Source organism: Elephas maximus, chromosome 4 (assembly GCF_024166365.1).
Source record: "Elephas maximus indicus isolate mEleMax1 chromosome 4, mEleMax1 primary haplotype, whole genome shotgun sequence".
In the NCBI taxonomy this organism is placed as follows: Eukaryota; Metazoa; Chordata; class Mammalia; order Proboscidea; family Elephantidae; genus Elephas; species Elephas maximus.
In genome coordinates this window covers 66315559-66333857 of record NC_064822.1, presented here as the reverse complement: position 1 = coordinate 66333857, position 18299 = coordinate 66315559, and the positions used below count along the sequence as shown (strand labels likewise).

General features: G+C 40.5%; 1 pseudogene; it reads left to right on the top strand.

The window, feature by feature from the left end:
* Window positions 1–717: 717 nt before the first annotated feature.
* LOC126076243 (pregnancy zone protein-like) overlaps window positions 718–18299 on the top strand; it is a 29604-nt pseudogene continuing 12022 nt past the window's right edge.

Below are 18299 nucleotides of genomic sequence, written 5' to 3'. Positions count from 1 at the left end.
GCAACAAAACATTTCTTGGATAAAGTGGATAACATGGTTTAAATGACTCAAACTTTACAGTGCCCAGACAAAAAAGATGAGAAGGGAGCCTGATCTGATCCATGCTGTAAAATAGGCAAAGGTGATCTTTGATAACCACTTTCTAACATCTCTTTCATCTTTCCCTCCCCTGACCACAGGCACCTCTTATAAATTGCTTTCTCCAAGGGCTTTGTATTCAATCCACAGCTAAGAAATCCTCTTAAAGTTATATCTCACACAATCCAAGGGATGAATTGTATTGAATGAGTTACTGACACAAGGATATGTCCCATGACCTTCAAATACAGTTTCCTTTGACACCTGCTTATAAGGATTTTGAAGGCAATTCTTTAAGGAGTTGGAGAAAGGTGGGTTGAAAGTCCCTCATCAGGAGCTTTGCTGTCCAAGTTAAAGAAAGTTCATTCTAACTAGAACATAAATATGAATTTTATCCTTCCAAAATGCCTCAGAGCCTGTCAGAACTTAGCTTTAAAGGCAATGGAGCAGTCACTGAAAGCAATGTCCTCTTAGGGAATCTGTGCCCAACTCTGAACTTTATCCAGGAGCCTTGAGGTGGGGCTTTTTTGCAAACTGCAGCCACATAAACCCTGATAAATACTGCTCCGGGACCAGGCTGAGGGCAGGGAGATTTGCCCAGTAAGGTCCCAGAGATTTGTCCCTCTTTTTTTTTTTTTTATGGAGAAAGACAGACCCCCTCAGTCATGCCTCATGCTACTTCTCCTTGTCCTGTTTCTTGACATTTTCTCAGGGTCTACAGAACCATGAGTTTCCCTCAAAACTCCTTCCCCAAGAGTCCTTTCCACATTTCAGTTTCTCCCTTACGTCTTTGCTTTGCCTTTCCTATTAAATGCTACCCTTCCATTCCTTAAGATATCTTCCAATCATAAGAGAGATTCTGGTTGTCTTAGTTACCTAGTGCTGCTATAACAGAAATACCACAAGTGGATAGCTTTAACAAAGTGAATTTATTCTCTCACAGTTTAAGTGTCATGGATTGAATTATGTCCTCCCCAAAAATGTGTGTATCAGTTTGGCTGGGCCATGATTCCAGGTAATGTGTGATTTTCCTACATGTTGTAAATTCTGCCTCTGTGACATTAATGAGGGAGAATGGGCAGGCAGCAGTTGTGTTAGAGAAGCAGGACTCAACCTACAAGACTTGTGTCTTGAGGCAATCTCTTGAGATATAAAAGAAAGAAGCAAACAGAGAGACGGGTGACCTCATACCACCAAGAAAGCAGTGCAGGAAACAGAGTGTGTCATTTAGACCTCAGATCCCTGGGCTGAGAAGCTCCTAGTCCAGGGAAAGATTGATGAGCAGGTTGACAGAGAGAGAAAGTTTTCCCTGGAGCTGACGCCCTGAATTTGGACTTTTAGCCTGCTTTACTGTGAGAAAATAAACTTCTGTTTGTTAAAGCCATCCACTCGTGGTATTTCTGTTATAGCAGCACTAGATAACTAAGACAGGAGGCTAGAAGTCTGAATTCAGGGTGCCATCTCCAGGGGAAGGATTTCTCTGTCTTTTGGCTCTGGGGGAAACTCTTTGTCATCAATTGTCCCTGGTCAAGGAGCTTCTCAGCGCAGGAACCCCGGGTCCAAAGGACTGCTATTCTCCTGGCTCTTGTTTCTTGGCGGTATGAGGTCCCCATGTCTCTCTGCTTACTTCTGTCTTTTTTATGTCAAAAGAAATTGACTTAAAACACAACCTAATCTTGTAGATTGAATCCTGCCTTATTAACATAAAAAAAACATAACTGCCACGAATTCCACCTCATTAACATCATAGAGATAGGTTTACAACATGCAGGAAAATCACATCAGATGACAAAATCATGGACAATCACACAATACTGGGAATCATGAACTAGCCAAGTTGACACACATTTTGGGGGGACATAATTCAATCCATAACACTGGTTAATCCTTTTTTTTTTTTCCTCTGTCATCTATCCCCCACTCTTGAAATATTTTTCTTTTATTGGGCCAATCATAGTCATAAATACAATAAGTAGTCACTAGAAGCATGATTTAGTTAGAAATTAAAACCTCAGATCCCACCTATAAATCATTCTTTTGGGGGGAGGGCACTGGCTATAAAAATATTTAAAATGTTTTAAAAACTTAGTGGAGTGCAATTTAACTCACATTGTAGCTCATATGTGTAGAGACAATATACCTCCTATGTTTTTCAATAACTTACTGGGTCTCCATCAAGAGCCCTCAATAACTAACAGGTCAGTGGGGAGAAAACTTTAATCCTGCTAAACCACAGTTAAATTCAACTGAAAAGCTGGTGAAATCCAATAATTTTAAGACTTCCCTACTACCTCTTTCCAAGATAGTGTCTAAAGGGTTGTGATCTCCACCGCCTCCGGGAGGAGGGGAAGGGTCAGAGTCCTTGGGCTTCAGAGTTCTCTGTCTTCCTTGGTCACTGCCACCTGGCTTCTCTTTGCCTGCTAGCATGCATTGTTGGAGTCTTTAACTAGTTGGTTTCTCTCAGTTTAGTCAAGACCCAAAACTCTTCTCTAGTTGATTCTGTCTCACCTTAGCTGTATCTTATGCTGTAGAACCTCCAGCTTTCCACTGCATCCTATACCCAATCCCATAGCTATTGTTCCAACATAGCCCCTGCTGCAGGTCACCTTGGCCCTTGGCAGTCCAGGCCCATTTGAGGTCCTTGCCTCAACTCAGCTGACTTTACCTTCCTTCTTGGGAAATTTGAGAACTCTTGGATCCAATAATACCACACAGGCACTAGAGTGTCCTAGAGAGGTTAGCTTTTCTAGTCCTCCCTTGCCTACCCATACTATACTCCTAGATGAGTTTAATATAGCTACATTCCTGGTTGATATAAAGCAGCCTCCAGAGCTCCAATGACCCTTCTCCTCCCCCAGGAGGGGTGTAAGAAGACCCTCTGCTCTGTGTGTTACTCTCTGCAGGCCAAAGTACGGGAAGCACAAATCAGGGCTCTGACCAACTCACTTTTCCACTTCTTCTTGCACAATTTCCTAGCAACCAGTAGGACACTTTTCTCCCCTACCATTCTCTATTTCGTCTCCAACTGTGGATGGTACCACTTCCCACTGCACGTCATTAGGAGAGCATTTGTAAATATGTGGGAGCTGTTTGGTTTTCTGAGTCCAGGCTGAATGGACTAAGTGAGTGGCATTTAGTGGGGCCTGAGACATTAAGCAGTCTATATTTTCAGGAATGGTCCTACACAACATAGGATTATCTTGCCCATCGAAAATCATTACTTTACGTCATGTCCACCATTTAACATAGAACAACAAGCCTCATGACCTAGTTATCATAAACAGGAAGGGTATCTTCTCACCATGGAGAAAACCTTATCTTATCCCTCTAGCACCAGCTCTGGGTTGCGAGAATGGTTAAGCACTTGACTATTAACTGAAAGGTTAGCAGTGCAAATCCACCCAGAGGTGCCTTGGAAGAAAGGCCTGGCTATCTACTTCCAAAAATCACAGCCGTTGAAAACCCTACTCTGAAACACATACGGTTGTCATGAGTCAGAATCTACTGGGTAGGAACTGGTTCATTGTTTTTGTTTTGTTTTGTTTTCGGTTCTTGTTTGTTTTTGTTTTATCCCTCCTTGATGTGAATAATGATAGCTATTGCCCAAGAAATATCAGTTATTTTTCTCCCCTGCCTTGGAGCAGTAAGCCACAGGAAGGTGGAGGTTGCAGGAGTGCCTGATTCAAGGGATGAAATTAAAGGGCATCAGTTTAGTATTTGAAAACTTTAGTACCTGCTACAAAGGCAAACATTTAAAATGCAAACTATCATGGTTGCGTAATATATTAAAACATTTTAATTGCTTACTACAAACAAAATCTTGGGCAAGTTACTTAATCCTGATGGGTTCCAATTTCAGTAAAATGAATACTAACCAAACCTTTGTGAAATTATTTTTTGAAATATCAAGTATATGTGGGACTCCCGGACATCCTTTTAACTCGGTGCTGAAGTCACTCCTGAGATTCACGCTTCAGCCAAAGATTAGACAAGTCTATAGGGCCAACAATAACATACGTGAGGGGCGTGCTTTATAGTTCATTCATGTATATGAGACTAATGGACACACCAACACAAAAGCAAAGGAGAAAAGGCAAGAAGGGACAGGAAAACTGTACAAATGGAAACAGGGAGCCTGGGGAGGAGAAGGGAAGAACCTTGACATATCATGGGGTTGTCAACCAATGTCACAAAACAATCTGTGTATTAACTGTTTATAATGAGAAACTAATTTGCTCTGAAAACTTTAACCTAAATCACAATAAAAAAATATATGTGTGGAATTTTTTTTCATTGTGATATCAATGAGGCTTATAATTAATAATAAGAAGAAAAATATTTTATTGAATAGATTATAATATGCCAATGCCTTTTTTTCTATTATAATGAAAGAAAAAGGTGTGCACGGGCAGGTAAAAAAAAAAAGTTTTTTTTTTTAATCACATCCTGGAAAGGGAAGATATTCAGGGAATCAGAAATATCCAGATGCCAGAAGGGGTTAGGTGAGAGTTATTAGTTGAACAGCCACGAGTAAATTACTTACAAGACCCTCAGCAATGGGCTCAAGCATATTACAGATCATGGAGCTAGCAAAGGACTGGGCATCATTTCATTTTGTTACACCTAGGGTCACCGTGACTAGGAGCAGACTCCATGGAGACGAATCGCAAGTCACTAAACTGCTCTGAGCCTCTCTGCTTTAGAACTGAACCTTCTCATATGTTAATCCAGAACTAAAACCACTCCTGAAGCCAACTTTTCAAAGATTAGGCTGGACTACAAAACATAAAATAATATTTGTGAAGAATGTGCTTAGTCAAGTAGACACACGAGACTAAATGTGCAGCTCCTGCCCAGAGGCAAGATGAGAAGGCAAGAAGGGAGGGAAGCCGGTCAAATAGACATGGAAAGCCTGGAGTGGAAAGGGCGAGTGGGCTGTCACATCACAGGGATTGCAAACAGGGTCACATAACAATATGTGTATAAATTTTTGTATGAGAAAATAACTTGAACTGTTAACTTCCACCTAAAGCACAATTAAAAAAAAAAAAAAATGGCCCTAAAGATTCATGGCATGTTTTTGTTTTTGTTAAGACACCATTTTAAACATACAGCAAGACGGATGTGCTCCAGCAGACCACTGTGGAGAATGAGACAGCTGAACTTTATTTCCAAACTTCACAACTGTCTCTGATATTCTCACTCCTAGTTCCACATCTGTTAACTTAGGAGTTCTACTTCCTTGTCGTTTGTCAAATAGCCTGTCTTGTTTCATTTTTTTTAAGTTAAGTGTTCATGTTGGTGATGGAAGGGAAAGAGTAGTAAAATTACATGAACATAATGTTCTTAGTTCCAAATTAACTCTATAAATGGCTTAAACCTGCTGGTATTGGTTTATTAAAACTTTATGGATTCACATTTCTAAGTACACTTTACTGATTGATTTGGTGAGGGGGTGAGAAATTTATTCTACTGTTATATACTCAGAAATCCTGGTGGTATAGTTGTTAAGAGCTACGGCTGCTAACCAAAGGGTTGGTAGTTTGAATCCACCAGGTACTCCTTGGAACCCCTATTGGGCAGTTCTACTCTATCCTATGGTGCAGCTATGAGTTGGAATTGACTCAGTGGCAATGGGTTTGGTTTTTTTGGTTTATTAAATACACAAATCTGGGAATTGACGAGGATCTCATGTTTTAGCTGTCATGAGTGTGGAGAGTATAATGTGGGTTCTGGGAGGATTAAACAGCTTAATGTGGAGACTGCTTAACACAATGCCTGGCAGGTAGCAGATACTCAGAAAAGGCACATTCCTTTTCAGGCCATAGGGGTTCAGAGCACCGGGAGGTTATCCTGAGGTGGATGCTTTGGCAAAGGTTTAGTGACAAAGGTGCCATTTTGGATGATTCTTGAAGCATGGATAGGATTGTGCCAGGCAAATACTGGGGGTAAAGAATATTATATTATAGACAAAGGAAACTCATCACTGAGGTCAAGACAAGAAAAACTCACACAAAGAATTGCCTGTGCTTCTGAATTAAAAAAAAAAAAATCAAGAATTAAAAAGAAAAAGCAAAATACTTTGCAAAATAATATGTATTGGGGAGTCATTGCTTGGGGGCACTGAGTTTCTCTTAAGCATGATGGAAAACTTTGGAAACGAATAGTGATGATGGTTGCCCAACGTGATGAATGTAATTAATGTCACTGAATTATACAAGTAAAAAAATGTTGAAATGGCAACATTTTTGTTATATAAATATTTACCACAATAAAAAGATAATATATATTGCACATGCTTTCTTTTTTAATAAGATATCCTATCCATATATGTTTGACAAGAGCATACATTCATGAACGAATAAACTTTAAAATATTAATATTTCTATTTGTTAAGCTGTACCTGAGAAACTTAAGAGAAGTAACAAATAACTTATTTTTTCAATGTTCCTGTCATACATAAAGTTATTTTGCAATATATATATAGGTGTTCTTTTTGGTAATAAATACATATGCTCACTGAAGTTCTTTCAGTTGAATTTGCGTAAACCTAGTTATGGTATACATGCACTAGAGATCTTTATTTGGGCAGATTTTAATGTATAACTTTGTAGGAAATGAATACCCACTCCCCTCCAGTTTATGGTATACATGTACATGGATCGGTATTTAGGAGTTCAGATACAGGGGCTCCTTAAAGCAAGGAATGCCTGTAAAATTCTAACATCTTTTAAGTCAGCCTCTAGTAGAATGATTACATGTCACCACTGATAAGTAAAAGATATAATTCTTGTGCCAATCAATGGCAGAACCTCCATATCATTGTTCTTAGTGCATTGATGCAATACAGAACCAACTGCAGCAACAAATACAGGATTTACAAAAAACATTTATCCACAAAAATGCTTGCTAGTCTCAGTTTTTCTCTGATTTGTCTTCTCCCCCCTCACCCCGCCCCAGGCAGTATATGGCGCTGGTTGTCCCTTCCCTGCTCCACACTGGGACCCCTGAGAAGGGCTGCCTCCTTCTGAGCAACCTGAATGAGACCATGACTGTGAGTGCTTCCTTGGAGTCTGTCAGGGGAAACAGGAGCCTCTTCACTGACCTCATGACCAAGAAGAACTTGTTCCACTGCGTCGCCTTCACTATGAGCACTGGCTGCCTGTACCTGTTTGATTAGTTATATTGTGTTCTATCAGTCGAGGTGGTGGAAATCTAGTGTTCAATTCCAAGGGAAGACTTTAAGAAGGTGGTAAGAATTTCAGAGAGTAAGTTTTCAGCCACTAATGAACAAAGCATAGACTTTCCATCAGATTAAAACCAAATCCGTTTCTGTCGAGTTGATTCTGACTCATAGCAACCCTACAGGACAGAGTAGAACTGCCCCATAGCATTTCCAAGAAGCAGCTGGTGGATTTGGGCCGCCGACCTTTTGGTTAGCAGCTAAGGTCTTAACCACTGCGCCACTAAGGCTCCTTCCACCAGACTAAGTGAGAAATATTTTTAGGTATACGAAAGTTCAATTTAATTCCTAAATAAAAATCCTACTAGTCACAGAAATAATATGACAGATAGTCAGAGGAGTATTCTAGCTTTGATATGTAACCATCTCTTTAAGGTCAGGGTTGGGTAATGCTTGGAAAACAAACTATATTTTTTAAAAATCTCATGATGGAGCAGCATACAGCAGAATTTTTTTTTTTTTCTTTTTTTATGACAGATGTTAGTTGCCTTTGGTCTTCTGAATGTGTAATGTATAAACGGTGCAAGATATTCCAAGAAAATATCCAGTGCCTCCTAGAGGTTGCCCAACGTATGACACTTAGCTCCTATACTCTCCTATATTTTTCAGAAATGTTTCTCCCCATCACTTCAAAATATAACATCTACTTAGTTAAAAAGAGTATGAATTAATAATTACACCTCTAGGCGAGCTATATGGAGAGCTGAGTTTCACTTACGGCTGCTCCTATTATTTCCCCTATTTTTTATTATTAATATCTTCACTTTTATATCTAGAGAAATATTTATGCCTACCTAGCTCTTTGGTGAGGCTGAAGGAGAGACGGTTAATAATAAAGGACGAAGGATTTAGAGGGAGAAGACTGCAGTTTTTCAGGAGCATCCTTTATTTTTCAGCTCCCAAAGATTTCATCCTCTTTAGAGGTGGCATTCCTCTCTGTCTAGATATAAGGACCAACACAATATTTCAGGAAGAGAAAAACAGTGCCGGTAAAGAATGCTCAAAGTCTGGTCTTTGTCCAGACAGACAAACCCATCTATAAACCAGGACAGACAGGTATGTAGAAAAAATTCTCTGGTTGGGGCCACCTCCTCAGCTGCTTTTCCACCCCCAAATCACCATTTTCCTGATCCCTTACCCTCTTATCTTGTTACCCAAGTTACCTGCTTTATCACGTCTCAGTCTTATGACAGAAATTCTTTTTCAGTAAAATTTCGCGTTGTCTCTGTGGATGAAAATTTTCACCTCCTAAATGAACTAGCCTCACACATCTGTCAGTTTGTCATACTGTGCTGGCTTGTGTGTTGCTGTGATGCTGGAAGCTATGCCATCAGTATTTCAAGTATCAGCAGGGTCACCCATAGTGGACAGGATTCAGTGTGGCCTCTAGACTAAGGCTAGGAAGAAGGACCCAGTGGTCTACTTCTGAAAAAATTGGGCAGTGAAATCCTGTTCTGTTTTACATAGGGTTGCTATGGGTAGAAACTGACTCGACGGCACCTAACAACAACAAATGAAATGGTAAGCATCCCAACATCTATGGTTTGGATAGGGGAAGGGGGATGTTCACCCAGAGTCGGGGGGACAGGTCCAGGAAAAGCAAGAAGATGAAAGACATTCTTTCTGGAACCTGGCACACCAAAAGCATACCCCTTCAGTCTCACCAGAGATCTAGACTCTTACACATAGCATAATTGAGGAACAAGAGATGAGGCACTTCTTTCTCTTATAACAGTAGCTAATCAGCCTGGCCAGAGTCAGCTACGTTTATTGCTCTAGACATACTGTATTAAGAATGGTGAAGAGACACAAGAAAAAACAACAACATCCACACTCTCAAAGAGTTTATAATTAAATGAAGTACCAAAAGATTTTGCTTATTCTGGCTAACAGCTTAGAATTTTATATATATTATTATAATTTATTCAACAAAAGTATTGTAAAATATATTTTTATATATAATAGAAATAATTTATGCTAATCAGGTGTCCCTTCCTCAAATTAGCTTTCAATATTAAGGCAAAAGAATTGCTCAAAGCTGAGCAATTCTAAAACAATTATTCTGGAGGCTGCCAGAAAATAGACTTGGGAACTAAATATATCCAAGTCCTATAGTGTCCAATGCCTTTTAGGGAGCCTTCAATAAACAGTAAGATTGGAAAAGTGCACAATCAGATAAGTCAGGTTACATAAATACAGTGTTTGATTTCGTGGATCATGTTTCTTAAATGTGTTCTTCTATGGGATGATATAATAGAGAAACTTGCTCTTGAGCATCGAGCAGCTAAAGCAAAAGGAAGAATTGATGAAGTAAAAGAACTGAACAGAAGATTTCAAAGGGCCTCTCGAGAAGATAAAGTATTATAATGACATGTGCAAAGAGCTGGAGATGGAAAACCAAAAGGAAAGAACACACTCGGCATTTTTCAAGCTGAAAGAACTGAAGAAAAAATTCAAGCCTCGAGTTGCAATAGTGAAGGATTCCATGGGGAAAATATTAAACGACGCAAGAAGCATCAAAAGAAGATGGAAGGAATACAGAGTCATTATACCAAAAAGAATTAGTCAATATCCAACCACTGAACAGATGGTACTGAAGGAAGAAGTCCAAGCTGCTCTGAAGGCATTGGCGAAATTGATGGACTATCAATTGAGATGTTTCAACAAACAGATGCAGCGCTGGAGGTGCTCACTCATCTGTGCCAAGAAATATGGAAGACAGCTTCCTGGCCAACTGACTGGAAGAGATCCATATTTATGCCCATTCCCAAGAAAGGTGATCCAACCGCATGTGAAAATTATAGAACAATATCATTAATATCACACCCAAGCAAAATTTTGATGAAGATCATTCAAAAATGGCTGCAGCAGTATATCAACAGGGAACTGCCAGAAATTCAGGCCGGTTTCAGAAGAAGATGTGAAACCAGAGATATCATTGCTGATGTCAGATGGATCCTGGCCAAAAGCAGAGATACCAGAAGGATGTTTTCCTGTGTTTTATTGACTATACAAAGGCATTCAACTGTGCGGATCATAACAAACTATGGATAACATTTCGAAGAATGGGAATTCCAGAACACTTAACTGTGCTCATGAGGAACCTCTACATAGATCAAGAGGCAGTTGTTTGCACAGAACAAGGGGATATTGATTAGTTTAAAGTCAGGAAAGGAGTGCGTCAGGGTTATATTCTTTCATCATACCTATTTAATCTGTTTGGTGAACAAATAATACAAGAAGCTGGACTATATGAAGAAGAATGGGGCATCAGGATTGGAGAAAGACTCATTAACAACCTGTGTTATGCAGACTACACAACCTTGCTTGCTGAAAGGGAAGAGGACTTGAAGTACTTACTAATGAAGATAAAAGACCACGGCCTTCAGTATGGATTGCACCTCAACATAAAGAAAACAAAAATCCTCACAACTGGACCAATGAGCGACATCATGATAAATGGAGAAAAGATTGAAGTTGTCAAGGATTTCATTTTACTTGGATTCACAATCAACAGCCATGGAAACAGCAGTCAAGAAATGAAAAGACACATTGCATTGGGTAAATCTGCCGCAATGGACCTCTTCAAAGTGTTGAAGAGCAAAGATGTCACCCTGAAGACTAAGGTGCGCCTGACCCAAGCCATGGTATTTTCAATTGTATGCATGTGAAAACTAGACAATGAATAAGGAAGATTGAAGAAGAGTTGAAGCCTTTGAATTGTGGTGTTGGCGAAGAATATTGAATATACCATGGACTGCCAAAAGAACGAACAAATCTCTCTTGGAAGATGTGCAACTAGAATGCTCCTTAGACGCAAGGATGGCAAGACTGCATCTTACATACTTTGGACATGTTGTGAGGAGGAATCAGTCCCTGGGGAAGGACATCATGCTTGGCAGAGTACAGGGTCAGCAGAAAAGAGGAAGACCCTCAACGAGGTGATTGACACAGTGGCTGCAACAATGAGCTCAAGCATAAGAACGATTGTAAGGATGGCACAGGACCGGGCAGCGTTCTGTTGTGCATAGGGTCGCTATGAGTCGGAACCGACTCGACGGCACCTAACAACAACAACAACGTAATAATGAGGGTAGTTCAAGAAGCAAAATAAATAACTTTCAAATGTTTGTATTTAAGGTACAGACATGCATGATGTGACCATAGACTGATAAGAAAAAGAGGTACCAGTTAGGGCCTTTTATTTCCCCAACTTAGTCCCCAATACCCAATCTAGTACACACACACACACGCACACGCACATTTGAGTGGATCCAGTTCTTGACATTAGCTTTACACATATTGATTCTTACTCGAGGAAAAAATGCATTCACATGCTTAATTTCTGTTCATCACATTGTCATCCTCCCCAGCTCATCAGATGTGGCTAAAGTAGGAGTAACAGTCCCTGATACCGTCATCAAGTGGAAAGCAGGGGCCCTCTGCCTGTCTGATGACACTGGACTTGATCTTTCTCTTCCTGCCACTTTCCAAGCCTTCCAGTCCCTCTTTGTGGAGCTCACAATGCCCTACTCCATAGTCCATGGAGAGGCCTTCACACTCAAGGCCACTGTCTTAAACTACCTTCCCAAATGCAGCCAGGTGAGGAAAATGAGGGTGAACTGAAAGAGTGGATGGAATAAAAGACTCTATTAGCAAGTCTGCTCCTGATTCTGTTCCCAAAGCTATGAGTAAATCTGGGAATCATGTGTTAGCACTACAAATAAACAGTGCTAATCAACGCAGGACATGATCTGAGAGACAAAACGATGATACATGAGCCTCAGCTGCTGAAACCATGGCTTGCCAAACCACAGACCAGTTTTGGTTTTTTGTTTTTGTTTTTTAATTTCCTGAAGCTCACAGAATCCTTTTCTACAAGTTAGACTTTGTGCCAGGAAGATCCTTGATGCTGACACAAAGCTCAGTTTTCTCAATTCCATGAGTGTCATTCTTCCCTCAGAGCTAAACTGCCACAATATGTAGCACTTATCTGTTTGTAAATTAGTTAACACTTTTTTGTATAGATTATCTCCTTTGTGGAAGCCCTGGTGAGGTAGTGGTTAAGTGCTACAGCTGCTAACCAAGAGGCTGGCAGTTCAAATCCACCAGGCGCTCCTTGGAAACTCTATGGGGCAGTTCTACTCTGTCCTATAGGGTCGCAATGAGTCAGAATCGACTCAACAGCAGTGGGTTTGGGTTTTTTTGGTTTATCTCCTTTGTAACACACAATGTCCTCAATGTCAGGAACCTTATATATCATTCATAATTTGCTGTGTCTTGTATACAGTAGACATATAATATATGTTGGAGAAAGTGGAGGGAGGAAGAAAGAAAGTCAAGAAGAAAATCTGCATAGGAACCAGTATGTAGTACTGGCTGCTTTTCCCTCCTCTCCATTGCTGCTGCATCTGCGGATTTCTCCAATCTGCCCCAATGCAAATACAAGATCTTTCTAGTAGATAATCAGTCTTGATTTTTATCATTGCCCATTCTCATGCTTCTCAAAGCATGTATGAACTTCTGTCTCCTACATTTTTTCCCAAAATCTGAATTCACTGCAGCATCTCACACTTGGCCCTAATTCCATGCATTCATTGTCTTTCTATCTTCTGATCATTTCTGTCTTTTTGTTCCTTTATGGGTGATAGATCAGCCTGCAGCTGAAAGCCTCTTCAGCCTTCCCAGCTTCCCAAAGCACAAAGGGAAAACATTCCTATTGCATTTGTGGAACTGAGCAGCAAACCTTGTCTTGGACAATAACTCCTAAAACTCTGGGTGAGGGACAAAAAGGTCTACCAACCAGCAAGGGTGGTGGATATCTGAACATGCCTTATATCATGTTCTCCTTTTTGCTTCCCACAAGTGTAATTATATAAAGGTTATTTCTTTTCTTCTTTTGATTTTTATCTACAATGATTGTCTCTCATAACCTCAACCCCACCTAGGCCCCATAATCACTATCTTTGGACGCTAGTTACTCAGCATACATTAGCCTTGTATTTTTTAGCTTTATTTCTTATTCCAGTCAGGTTTAAGGTTAAAGTACAGCCCCACAAAGTGATTACAGAGCCTATATTCACTTTCAGCTATAAGGAAGACTTAGACTACTATCAAGTTGAATATTCATTTTTTCTAGGTTCTTAGTTTCAGGAAATGTGAACTTCGCAGTGAGTTCAGAGGCAATACAGTCCCTAGAGCTGTGTGGAAACGAGGTTGCTGAGGTCCCTGAGGTTGGGTGGAAAGACACAGTCATGAAAACCCTGTGGGTGAAGGTAAGTCAGTCTGGCCTGTTTGACATGTTTCTGACTCCCCAACAATAATAACAAAAACTACTACGGTCATTCTTGAGCTAATAAAGGACAATTAATATCATACTCATACAATCCATCCCATAAACTAATATAATTCCCTATCCCAAAAGAATGGCAGGAAACATTGCTCATTTATTGTGAATAATTCTTCCATAAATTATGTGAGAACTATTTTCTTTTCTTGATCTCCACTTCTGATGTAAGATTCATGTATTTCTCACACTTATTACCTTTGATTCCCTGCCCTTATTGTCCCTTCTCATTTTCTCCTCTGCAAATCATCCTGGTTCTCTTTAAAGTGTTGAAAAGCAAAGAAGTCACCTTGAGAACTAAGGTGCACCTGACCCAAGCCATTGTATTTTCAATTGCCTCATATGCATGCAAAAGCCGAACAATGATTAAGGAAGACCTAGAAGAATTGATGCCTTTGAATTGTGGTGTTAGCAAAGAATGCTGAATATTCTACAAGACCAAACAAATCTGTCTTGGAAGAAATACAGCCAGAATGCTCCTTAGAAGCAAGGATGGCAAGACTACTCTCACATACTTTGGACATTGTCGTGGATTGAATATGTCCCTCCAAAAAATGTCTGTATTACCTTGGCTAGGCCATGATGTCCAGTATTCTGTGGTTGTCCTCCAGTTTGTGATTCTAATTTTATGTTAAAGAGGATTAGGGTGGGACTGTAACACCCTTACCAGGTCACATCTCTGATCCAGTGTAAAGAGAGTTTCCCTGGAGTGTGGCCTGCACCACCTTTTATTTCTCAAGAGGTAAAAAGGAAAAGGAAGCAAGCAGAGAGAGGGGGACCTCATACCACCAAGAAAGCTGTGCCAGGAGCAGAGTGAATCCTTTGGACCTGAGGTTTCTGTGCTGAGATGTTCCCAGACCAAGGGAACGCTGACGATGAGGACCTTCCTCCAGAGACAACAGAGAGAAAAAGCTTTCCCCTGGAGCTGACATCCTGAATTTGGACTTCTAGCCTACTGGACCTTGAGAGAATAAACTTCTCTTTGTTAAAGCCATCCACTTGTGGTACATCTGTTATAGCAGCACTAAATGACTAAGACAGACCTGTTATCAGGAGGGATCAGTCCCTGGATAAGGACATCATGCTTGGTAAAGTAGAGGGTCAGTAAAAAGAGGAAGCCCTTCAGCGAGATAGATTGACACAGTGGCTGTAACAATGGGCTCAAGCATCGCAACAATTATGAGGATGGCACGGGACCAGGCAGTGTTTCATTCTGTTGTGCATAGGGTCATGTCTTAGTCTTCTAGTGCTGCTATGACAGAAATACAACAAGTGGATGGCTTTAACAAAGAGATGTTTATTCTCTCAAAGTACAGTAAGCTAGAAGTCCAAACTCAGGGTGCCGGCTCCAGGGGAAGGCCTTCTCTGTTGACTCTGTAGGAAGGGCCTCATCATCAGTCTTCTCTTGATCTGGGAGCATCTCGGTGCAGGAACTCAGATCCAAAGGACGTGCTCTGCTCCCAGCACTGCTTTCTTGGTGGTATGAGGTCCCCAACTCTCTGCTTACTTCCCTTTCCTTTTATCTCTTGAGAGATAAAAGGTGGTTCGGGCCACACACCCGGGAAACTCCCTTTACATTGGGTTAGGGAGGTGACCTGAGTAAGGGTGGTGTTACCATCCCACCCTAATCCTTCTAACATAAAATTACAATCACAAAATGGAGAACAACCACAGAATACTGGGAATCATGGCCTAACCAAGTTGATACACACATTTTTGGGGGGGACATAATTCAATCCATGACAGGTCGCTATGAGTCAGACCTACTCAATGGCACCTAACAACAACAACAAGTCTGAAGGTGTTGAGCAAGGGAAGACTCAACTCCTTGGCCTGGGCTTCAGGTAAGAGTCCATCCTTATAATCATAGTAAGAACAATGCCTCACAAGTTAAAATGCATGTCCACATGTATTATCTCCCATAATTTTCAGAATGGTCCATTAAAGTTGGCATAATACTAAGTATTTCTTTAGTCACATTTTACAGATGAGGACACCAAGCCTAAGAGAGCAGGTTAACACGGCTCAGGTGGTACAGACAAGACTAACGCTGGTACTTTCTTGGTTCACATTTAGCCCTCTACCTCCATAGCCCAGTGGTTTCTCATTAAAGAGCCTGGAGACAAGAGTTTAGATGTCCCTGGACAAGACAGCAGAGTCATGACAAGTTTGAATCAAAGGAGATATTCTAGAAAAGAACTGATGATGAAATACATGGTACTCTATATTCATCTCGGAAATTCTGGTGGCATAGTGGTTAAGTGCTACGGCTGCTAACCAAAGGGTCGGCAGTTTGAATCTGCCAGGCACTCCTTGGAAGCTCTATGGGGCAGTTCTACTCTGTCCTATAGGGTCGCTATGAGTCGGAATTGACTTGACGGCACTGGGTTTGGTTTTTTTGGTTTTATACTCTTCTCACTAAGGCACTGATTTTTTCATGGCAAAACACACACACAAACAAAAAACACCACATTATGTTTGGACTTCATCATAACATTAAGAAACATTTGCAGATTTTAAACAGTATTGCCACATTAGTATTAGCTTTATGCCCATAGTGCGTATGACATTGCACTTGCCAATTTAAGGTAAGTTCATGGTATCTGTTCATAAACATGAGGATCCATTCAAATGTTGTACAGAACAAGGGAGGAAGTTAAATATTTTCTAATGGATGTAAGAAGTCTTAATGATGTTATAATTAAACCTGAAAGCTATAGGTCCCTAGCCTTCTTTCTGAGCCCTATGATGCACAGCAAGGCATAACATAGTTAAGAGAGAGGGGAAAGCGTTCTGTATCACATAGTGCCAAGAGGAGCTGGACTACTAAAAGCTAATTTCATCACTAAGCCAAAACTCTAATCCTTGGACCCAGGGTTCCTCAATGAGATATAATAATACTACTGTCAACTCTTATGACAACAATAATAATTACAACTGCTCACATTTATTGACATTTAATACCTTGCAGATACTGTTCTGAAGGTTTTCCATGTATTATTTCATTAAATCATCACAATAGGTGCAAACCAGACCATGAAGAGGTTAAGTAATTTACCCCAGGTCACATAGCTAGTAAGTGACAAAGCCAATTCCATATTCATGCAGTGTGGCTCTGGAGCCCCCACTCCTAACCACTACATTATATTGTAATCACAGATAAGTGTCCTCCTCCGACATGGGCTGTCTGTTTTCAAAGGTACTGAAGTATCTGAGCAACTATCCTTGAAGCTCCCACCAAAACTGGTCAAAGGATCTGCCAGAGCCTCCTTCTCAGTTTTGGGTGAGTCATCTCACACTTAGGAAACTTTGGACAAAAGAGTTGTTACCATATATCTTATCTATAAGCTTATATTCTAATAATCAACCTATTGATAATGTTTATTTGTTTTAGGGTTCTGGAAGGCTCATTTTTGTAAATATAACTTTTCCTTTGCCTAAACGATAGTTTGGCATGTGGCTCTAAATATGATGGTCATTTGTCCTTAACAATGTTGGCCACTTATGAACCAAAATTACTCTGGCATCTAATCTTTCACATTCCCCAGATGACATACTAGGTTCTGCTACGCAAAATATACAAAATATAGACGCCCTGTGGCTGTGGAGAACAGAATATGGTTCTATTTGTTCCTAATATCTATGTCCTGAACTATCTGAATGAAACTCAACAGCTGATTAAGGAGATAAAGTCCAAGGTCACTAGCTAGCTTATCACTGGTAAGTAGGGCAGAAAAACTTTTACTTTGGTACTGTAATGAAATATTTCCCAATTAGCCTTGAGTTATGTCACCAGATAGTAAGCCAATGTTGGTGATTTTATGGCAATAATAATATTACCATGCTCTAATAGAATGTTTTGATTTGACATATCCACAATATCCACAAAACCATGGTGGATAGTGCAAAAGAAGACCATGTAATGTCAGTGGCTCCTGGGGTGCATTCATCTGTTAATATGAGAATCCTGTTTTCTTAGACTGGGTTCTCTAGAAAAGCAAAACCACTAAAGCATATAAATACATATAGAAAGAGATTTATGTTAAGGAAATGGCTCACACATTTGTAGAGGCTGGAATGTGCCAAGTAGGTGGATCAGGATTGAACTTCTCTTGATTCAGGTAGCTGCAGGGGCTGGCAAACCCAAGATCGGCAGGTCGGAGAGCAGGGCTCCCACTCTCACACTGTGAAGATTGACGAATCCCAAGGTCTGCACATAAGCTGGTAGCTCAAGTCCCCAGAGCCGGAGGTCAGCCGAACAGGAAGTAACCACAGGATCCAGAGAGAGCAAAAAAGCCAGAACGTCTGCTTATATTCAGATGCAGGCCACACCCCCAAGGAAACTCCCTTTCAACTGATTGGCTACTCATAGCAGATTCAATCATGTGAGTGATCACATATAAACACTGAGAATCATGGCCCAGCCAAGTTGACACACAATCTTAACCATCACACCAACCTTTCCCTAATGCTTCATGAACCAATTGAAACCTTTTGCTGTTCCAGTTTACCAGAGACAGCTGAATTACAAGCACCAAGACAGCTCCTATAGCACCTTTGAGGAGCAACATGGGAGGAACCAAGGCAACGTTTGGTAAGAAAAGAAATCTATTCTGAGTTTCAACTATGAGT